This window comes from Haliotis cracherodii, unplaced genomic scaffold (assembly GCF_022045235.1).
Source record: "Haliotis cracherodii isolate W230 unplaced genomic scaffold, xgHalCrac1.p SCAF_14, whole genome shotgun sequence".
In the NCBI taxonomy this organism is placed as follows: Eukaryota; Metazoa; Mollusca; class Gastropoda; order Lepetellida; family Haliotidae; genus Haliotis; species Haliotis cracherodii.
The window spans coordinates 29,321,993-29,331,755 of record NW_027266269.1 but is presented as its reverse complement, the minus strand read 5'-3'; positions in this window follow the sequence as shown (position 1 = coordinate 29,331,755).

Sequence of the window (9,763 nt, the reverse complement as noted above, 5' to 3'; positions counted from 1 at the left end):
GTGTTTACCTTTTGGATTAAACCCGTGAGTAAAAGTGTAAATGCTATGCTTGACTGTGATTTTAAGTCTCTCAGACCCGTGGGGATCCGGGGTAGAATAGGTCTTCAGCAACCCTTGCTTACCCTAATTAATATGCGACTATGCTTGCCGTAAGAGGCGATTAACGTGGTCAGGCTGGCTGACTTGGTTGATGCATGTCATCGTATTCAAATAGCGTGGATCGATACTCATAATGTCAATCACTGGATTGTCTGGTCCAGACTCGATTATTTACAGACCGCTGTCATATAGCTGGAATATTGCTGAGTGCGGCGTTAAACAACAACAACAAAATACTAACATGCATTAAAGTTCATATTTCCAGTGAGTGAGTAAATATGGTTTTATGCCGCTCTAAGCAATATTCGAGCACTATCACTGCGAGTAACACGAGAAATGGGTTTCACATTCTGTACACTTGTGGGGAATCTAAACTGGCTCTTCGGCGTGACGAGCGAATGCATGTATGATATCTTATGTGTTTTATTATTTATAACAATTCCTCAGACGTTGTCTTCAGAAACGCGGCTCAAGCCAACGAGATAAGAAAAGAACATTCCATATCTGAAAAAAAACGTACTGTGCAACAATCTGAAAAATATTCTTTATTACTTCAGATTTCGCATGGGAGAAAGAAATGAACGCGAAAGGAGCCACAAAGAAAGAAACTGTCTCCACTTTTTCTAGACAGTTAACAAAAGAATCAGTAAACCATGCCACTACGGGTGTTCCAGCAAAGGGCGATCGGCAGGCGAAGAGAAACTCCAGATGTACCTTCCCGTCTGGACTGCACGTAACGACTGGAGCATTTGTCTTCTTTGCACGGTCTGGTAAAATGATACACGCATTTGACATTGAACAAAATACAATCAGCAATACGGGGCTAATGCATCACATACGCACTTCAGTGAATTTTCTGGTCACAGAATGCAAGATGTATACTCTAAAATATCGGGTTTCTCTGACCAGTGTGTACTTGAATGGATTTGGGGGCAAGCTTCTGCATAGGGGCTTGATACGAGCGTTTTCGATCGACCCCGCAACCAAACGTTTAATTACACTTTGGTATGGTGATGGGATGTCTTCTATCAAGATGTCTACCTTGGACGGTGCGGGAATTCGGACAGTCTACATCACACAAAACATGCTCAGTAGTGTCCATGCAGGCAATGGACATGTCTTGTGGAAGTCCAAGCTTCCTGGGAATCGCTATGCCTGGTACACAAACATGTATGACACAAAGCAAACAAATATGCCATCGTTTGTCAATTGGACAACTAAATCATTGCGTGAATGTTTCACTTCAAATGCACAAGTGTTTTGGATTGACAAACGTGGAATGAGTATTATTGAGGTAGCGTCAAGTCAGAAGAAACACTTCGGTGTACCTGACAAATGTCGTTTTGCCAGTTGTTTTCGCCATGGGGCATATTTTGGAATGCTTTGTTTCGTTAATAGGAAGAAAGTGATACAACTCTACTCGTGGAACGGAACTGTAATTCAATCATTTCCCCAAAAATATACAGGGTTTGTGTTATTGTCGTTTTAGATCGGCAGTTTTGATGTTTGTTTGTTGTCAAACGCCACACTCAGAAATGTTACAGTTAGAGGGTAGAATAGGTCTTCAGCGACAATGCGACTGACGGGATCGGGTGGTCGGGCTATCTCACTTGGTTGATGCATGACATCGTATCCCAGTTGCGTGAATCTATGCATGTCATCGTATCCCAGTTGCGTGGATTAATGTTCATGATGTCAATCACTGGATTGTCTGGTCCAGACTATTATTTTACAGACCGCAAAAGAAACGTCACCATGGATAGATATATGAGAAACCATCTTTGTCCAAACACTGTAAACATGCTTTGAGACATATTCGAAAGATGAAACTTGGCAAAACTGATCATCAAGGTTGAAATTAAAGTCAGTATCTCGTGTTTCCGCCATGTGCATTGATGCAGCGTCGATACATGGAATGGATGAGGCGGTTGATGAAGGCCATGTGCACTTGAGCCGACACTCTGAGGAACGCCTGACGCAGTTCAGCTGCAGTTGTCGACCTTGGTCGGACGTCATTCAGCCGTCTTTGAATCTCGTCCCACAGGTGCTCAATGGGATTTAAATCGGGACTGAGGGTTCTGATGCCATTCTGCTGGAGAAAGTCTCTTGTTGCTCTCGCAGTGTGGGCACGGGCGTTATCATGCTGAAACTCGTGGTTGCGGCGACGTGCCAAATGAGGTATTGCGTGTGGTCTCAAGACCTGATCAATGTACCGAGCTGCTGTGACACCATTGCCTCTCCCAGGACCGATGTTCTGGAAGACCACAGGGTCGATCCTCTGTGTAAGACCAATTCCACCCCACACCATGATGTTTGGACCACCCCACGACTCTCTCTCAACAACACAAGCATCCGAAAAACATTCCCCACGGCGTCGCCAGACTCTCTCTTTGCCATCGTAATACAGGAACGGCTCTCGTCTGAGAAGAGAACTCTTCGCCACTGCTGGAGGCGCCAATGCTGTTGCTGTGTTGCCCACTGAAGACGGTCCCGGCGATGACGTGGTGTCAGAATGGGTCCTCGGTGTGGCCTGTGACAGTGGAGGTGTCTGTTCGTCAATTGTCGACGCACGGTCTCCGCACTAATGTGTCGCTGGTGTGTCCCCATGGTCTGTCGAGCAGTTTCCGCAACAGTAACAAAGCGATCTTGAAGATGCTGTCGCACAATCTGACGATCCTGACGTCGGGTGGTGACCCTTGGTCTTCCAATACGTGGTCGGTCAACTGAAGTCTTGGTGGTCTGGTACCGTTGCTGGAGCCTGTATATGGTCCATACGTGGACTTGAAATGCATTGGCTACTTGCCGCGCGGTTTGTCCAGCTTGTAATCGTCCAAGTGCTTGGTGTCGCTGATTTCTTGCCAATCTTGGCATGTGGTAGCAATTCAATAACGAATGAATGTTATCCGATCTGGCTGGATTTTTATAGGGCAAGAAATGGGGGAACGCATGTGCATTTCAATTTCCACGGAACTCACGTGCATCGGGTTACAATGGCCGTTTCCCTGATGCGTTTGGGCGATCAGTTTTATTGTCATCTGCTTTGTTTTTTTATCATCAAATTTCATTTTTCCGGTCAATGTAATGTTAAATTTTAGAAACTTTGACAAAAACTACCCAGATATTTAAATGAGAACTTTTCATGCAATGTTACTTGGGGTGACGTTTCTTTTGCCGTTCAGTATAGCTTGACAATTGCCGACAAACAAACACACTTATTAAACAAACAAACGGCATGGTCCACATTGGACACTATAAGGCCTAATATTTCCATTCCGCTGTTTTCGAAAGTTTGGATCACTCAAATATTACCGAGCTGACGAGTTTCACTGTATAGTATATTGATATTATTATTATGATATTTAGAACGTTATATATTTAAATTTAAATTGATCAATTAATGTGTTAATTATATAAAACATGGTTAGTATAATTATATTAAACATGGTTAGTGTCTAGCTTTTGTTGTGGCCGCTGTCAAATCGCTGGAATATTCATGAGTGACCATTAAACAAAAAACATATATGTCAATTTACGAGTGTAGCATATGATTGTTTTCAGTCACTGTTTATAACTGAAGAGGTTAACATTACTATTTTTCAACATCTATGTACAATAATATAGCTCTGATATCTTCATTGTTTAGTGGTACTTGATTCTGGTCAATAAAATAATAATGCAGTCTTTATGGTGTTTAATATGGATCACTCAAGCAACCGTAAAATAACCATGGTATGCGGTCAGGCTTGCGTGTCAAGGTGACACGCTGGCGTGGATGCTCGTTCTTCATGCGGCCCGTGAAGATCCGGGGTAGAATAGCAACCAGCATGCTTGACGTAAGAGGCGACTAACGTGGTCAGGCTCGCTGACTTGGTTGATGCATGTCATCGTATCCAAATAACCTGGATCAATGCTCATGATGTCAATTACTGGATTGTCTTGTCCACACTCGATTATTTACAGACCGCTGTAATAGCTGGAATATTGCTGAGTGCGGCGTTAAACAACAACACAAAAACTACAGATCAACATGTTGATTGCCTATGTATCCAGAAGCAAAGAACATATATGGGTGTATAATCTCTGCCAGAAGTAAACAAAACTGTTTAATGAATAAACCATGAAGAGCAGTAAACCGCCGCATGAAACAGTATAAATCATACATGACATACAGTGAACTCCTGTTAACAATACTGCGCTCAACTATGCGCAGCAAGTACCATACATGTGATTATGAAGGCAACTAATTACAAATTTCTCGACCCGTGAAGTTCCGGGGTAAAATAGGTCTTCAACACCCCATTCTTGCCGTAAAAGGCGACCATGCCTATCGTAAGAGGCGACTAACGGGATCGGGTCGTCAGGCTCGCTGAATTGGTTGATGCATGTCCTCGATCCCGATTGCGTGGATCGATGCTCATGCTATCAATCACATGGCTTGTCTGGTTCAGACTCGATTATTGACAGACCACCGTCATACAGCTGGAATATTGCTTAGTGCGGTGTTAAACAACCAACCAACCAACCAAATCGTTGTTCATGCTTTTCAGTCATCGGGTTGATCGATCCGGCCTCAACCCAGTTTCAGTCTGTTTTAATCGAACACAATTTTAATGGTTTGGCAGAAGTACAACGTGACACAAGATAAATTAAATACACTCAATAATGCCTCTGTTTATACATGTAGGACATTGATTAACGCGCCATGACAGTATATAATAATTTAAAGGCAGACAGTATATAATAATTTAAAGGCAGACAACACTTGAATGATCAGAATATCAACAGTTCCTCAGATTTATGAATGATTGTTAAAAACATGCTGAATGCAGTGGGTGTAAGGGCGGCGTCTTACAGGGGTTCTCTTTAGTTAATCATATTTTAGAAACTGCCTCCATGGTCTATTGGAAAGAGCGTCGGCCAGACAGAGGAAGGTCGTGGGTTCGATCCCCGGCCACGTCATACTAAAAGACGTTAAAAGATGGTACTTGTTGGTACCCTGTCTGACGCTCGACATTAAGGGGATAAAACAATGTGTGGTCGGCTCGGAGTCCGTCTACTGTGTCTGAGTGGGTATGTTGAACTGAAACACGGGTAAGCACGTCACTATATAAGTGTAATAATCGCGACGTTAAATACCATTTCCCCTTCAACTCGTATTTTTAGAAGTGTTCCTTCCAAAAGTCTGGTATCCAAGGTGATGGCTTCAATCCTGCTGGGTTTGCTTTGTTGTTTAACAGGGCACTCAGCAATATTCCAGCTATACGACGGCGGTCTGTAAGTAATCGAGTCTGGACAAGACGATCCAGTGATTGACATCATGAGCATCTATCCACGCAATTGGGATTCGATGACATGAATCAACCAAGTCAGCGAGCCTGACCACCCTATCCCGATCATTTTAAAAACTCCAATATTTTTAGAGAAACCAAAATGGCGCTCTCCTTCAGTCAAAAACAAACTAACTCTTATACTTCCCCGCCTTCGGGGCTGGGAAGAATAAATCAGCAGTAGAAACATCTAAAGTGTACTTTTATGCATACTTTTATTATCGTATTTGTACAAGTTTCTGATACCTTCTGTACATGTTAGAAATTTCAATAAGATATTAGAAGTTCACGAGACACAGTGGGTATTTTTATTGTGTTTGGTAAGGTTTCACACACATACAGTACATGTTTTCACTTATCCTCCCATACTGGCTTCCACATGAAATATTGTTTCAATGAAATTGAGACACAATGCTTTCCAGACCATTGTGACGTCATCGGTTACCCTCACTTTGAAGAATGATATTGGGATGATAAATAGAATCTCACCCCCGTGACTCGTGATATCAAATAAATCAACTCACGACGATACAAGTTTTCAACTTTTAAAGTTCTTACAGTTCACATCCAAAGACACTCGTGTGAGATTTTCATGGTTTTATAGTTCGTTGACCAACTGTACCTATAGAACAACTGCCTTCAGAATCATATGGTTGTCTCATGGCACGTCAGAAGTGTGTGTCATTCAAACATGTATGGATTACCCTTCAAAAAGCGATCGCCAGCAAAGAGACGAAATATGTGTATTGTTTTAAAATGTTCTATAGCAGAACGCCCTTATACTTATAAGATCTTATACCATAAAATACATTTGTCAGTTTCCACAAAATCCTCCATTTACAGAATCATTATCACAATTCAAAAACCCGAATGAAAAATTGATTAAGAGTAACAGAACAAAGCAGGTAATTCAGAGTACATTTATAGTTATCTATTGTAGTGATCAACATGGACATATGGTTGACTGGTTCATTGTAAACGATTCTAGTTTTAGTTGTGTCCATTTTTACGAAGCGAATGTTCTTTGGTTTTTTTCGATGTGAAAAGTAATATCGACCTCAGATCAAAGACTTTCGATTATGTTAAAAGGGGTTTGATAATAAAACTGTAGTGTTTCGAAAAACAGCTATGTCACATTAATTGTTTATCGTAATTAAAACGCTGCGGGACAATAAATCTTTGGGGGCGCAACGAGTAGTTTATTTGTATTTAAAATATCAGTATTATGTGCATCTGCTTTAAGGATTCTAATAAAATGTACAAGACTTAAAATGTCTGACAAGTCCATTTTATGAAATGCGGGGTTAATGTTGGTATCTTTCACAAATATTAAATCGATTATCTGTACTTTTTCTCCAAATACTGGCTGTCATATCTTGCCCACTTTTGCTTGCGATCGTTCAGCCATTGCGTTCATCTAAGTTGCCCAGGTTCATCTATGGGGAACAACTCACTAGATCCTACCCTCTCAAAATTAACGCCATCACGTTTCGAGCACATATTCGAATCTCCAGAAATGACCTCATAGTAGAACAATGTTTTATTGTAAAATAAAACACGTTACGTTCTTCATTGTTATTTGCGATTTAATCATGTAGTTATCCTATATTAACCATTAAATGACAATAAGAATTTTTTTACATTAGATATACATGGATATGACATTGTACTCTTTATCATCCACTGTGCCATGCATTGGTGTAACCTAGTGGTCAAACCATTCGCTCATCCTGCCTAAGATCAAGGATCAATTCCCCACGTGGATACAATGAGACCTGAACACATTGGACTAGCCTAGTGTTTACAAAATTAGACCAATATGATGTGAAATATTTGCTTTTAAGTGAGGAGAGACGGAAGGTGATTGACCCGATCCCCGGTCGCCTCAAACCAAATGGACCTTTTTCCACTGTAACAACCCCATTAATTCAAAGATGCGATTTAGAATTGGTCTACTGCAACCTCAGAAGAGGCAACTATGCTTGTATTAGAGAAGCTACGAACAGGATCAGGTGATCAGGCTCGCTGACTTTGTTGATGCATGCCATCGTATCCTATTGATTGATGCTCATAGGGCTTAATCACTAGATTGTCTGGTCCAGATTCGATTGTTGGCAGATCACCATCTCATAGCTGGAATATTTCTGAATGCTGCGTTAAAGAACAAACAATCAAACAAAACTAATTCAAAGTCCTCAGGAACTTTGAAACTAACGAGTCAACCTTGATTGAAGTCAGAATAAGGCAATATTTCTTTGGCATCATGTCGACATGATGAAGCTATTTAATGTAAACAATATATGGATTTACTGATGCCGGTGTACATACATATTTTATTTTAAATTATCCAAACAATGCGTAACTGGAGGTTTTGATACACTTTGCAGATTTTCAGATAGCCATTATGTCAAGTTTCATTTCATTTAAAGCACAGACGGCATTACTAGTTGCAACAAATAGTTCAGAGCCCCGTTTAAGAATATCCGATTGTTTTGAGAAAGTACACAATACATTTATTGGGGAAATGTCATTTGTATATGTCACTGTGATAGTTGTTTGAAATCTTGAGTGGATTGTGTCTCATTCACTCATGTACTGCCCAAACTCAATTATTTACAGTCCAACGAGATGAAACAGCATTGTTCCATAAAATGTGGCGTAAAACATCATTCACTCTATTCCTCACTTTTAGTAGAACGGGTTTCCATACTGTTCCTGTAGTGAGGCTTTGGTGTAAAGTGAGTGAGTGAGTGAGGTAATGCTTTACGTCACATCGGCAATATTTCAGCCATATCGTGATGAGAAATTAGACATGAAATATACATATATTTAAACTTTATAAAAATCTGTCATCGAAGGACAGTATGAGAACTAGAATATCACAGATAAGATTTAAAACTAGTTGCGGAACATTTAAAAGCATTAAGTATTAAGGAACAACACAATATAAAAATGGGCTAGAGATCGGCAGTAACCAAAGGGAGATCACCACACCAGGAACCATGGGGACTTACAGTACCTTTGCTTCCTCCATGGACCCCGGCAGGATTTATATCATCCCTTCAGTCACTGGCGACAGTGTACCAGGTAAGCCTTAGATTAAAAGAACGAAGATACTACGTTTAAAAGCCTAGTGTACAGAAAAATACTTCGATTGATATGGGACTTACATACCCTCTTAGGGGGACAATAATTTTACGCTACTTCAACCCCCCTCAAGGGTACAGCCACTAACAATCTAAGTTACGAATTTTGCACTACCAACTTGTAAAACAATACATTGAACACATCAAAATTTATGAACAAGTTTAATTTTCTTTAAAAAACATAATATTAAACGAGAATTAACATCATTAAAAAGGTCCTTAATTGTTTGTACATTGAAATATTTATCCTTTGTGATGGAAAAATCAACACAGTCAAGTAGGACATGCTTGACTGTGATTCTTTCATCACAAGGGATACAAAACGGAGGATCCTCACCTTTTAGTAAATATTCATGAGTATATCTGCTGTGGCCAATACGACATCGTCGCATAATGACCTCTTCAAATCTGGACTGACAGCCCAAGAAGGTATAACCGATATTTGGTTTAATTTGATGTAATTTATTGATACCTACTTGGGCGTCCCACTTCTGTTGCATAAGATCTCGGATGTAAGATCGAATCATGGGTTTAAAATCAGTGTATGGGATCAGAAGTGGTGTCACAGATTTGTTGAGTGCTTCATTAGCAGCAGCATCGGCCATTGTGTTACCTTTGATACCAACATGGCTTGGTAACCAACAAAAGACGATGTCATATTGGCCAGTAGCAAGACACGATAACATAAGCAATGTATATGACACACGTAAATGATTGGAAAAATGCTGATTTTAGTTTATGTAATGATGTTGTTGCATACATATTTACAGCCATGTATGTAAACACTTTTTAAGTTTTGTAATGGACATCATCACATAAACTGAATCTTAACTCCAGTGGTCATAAAAAAACTCTCTTTCCAGAACCTCCAACACCGACAATTTGTGAATAAAACTAAATAATCCGGCAATACTCTACGAAAACCGACGACATTACTGTATCTCTCAGCATCAGGTTGGTATCTTGCAGTCTCATATATGGTTCAATATGATTTCTCACTGCTTTCCTGGTATCTCCGATTTTATTGAGGTATCTCACAGACAGCTGCGCGATTACAACACAAGTCCATTTTATGAACAGCTGGGTTAATGTTGGTATCTTTCACAAATATTAAGTCGATTATCTGTACTTTTTCTCCAAATACCGGCTATCATATCTTGTCCACTTTAGCATGCAATCGTTCGGCCATTG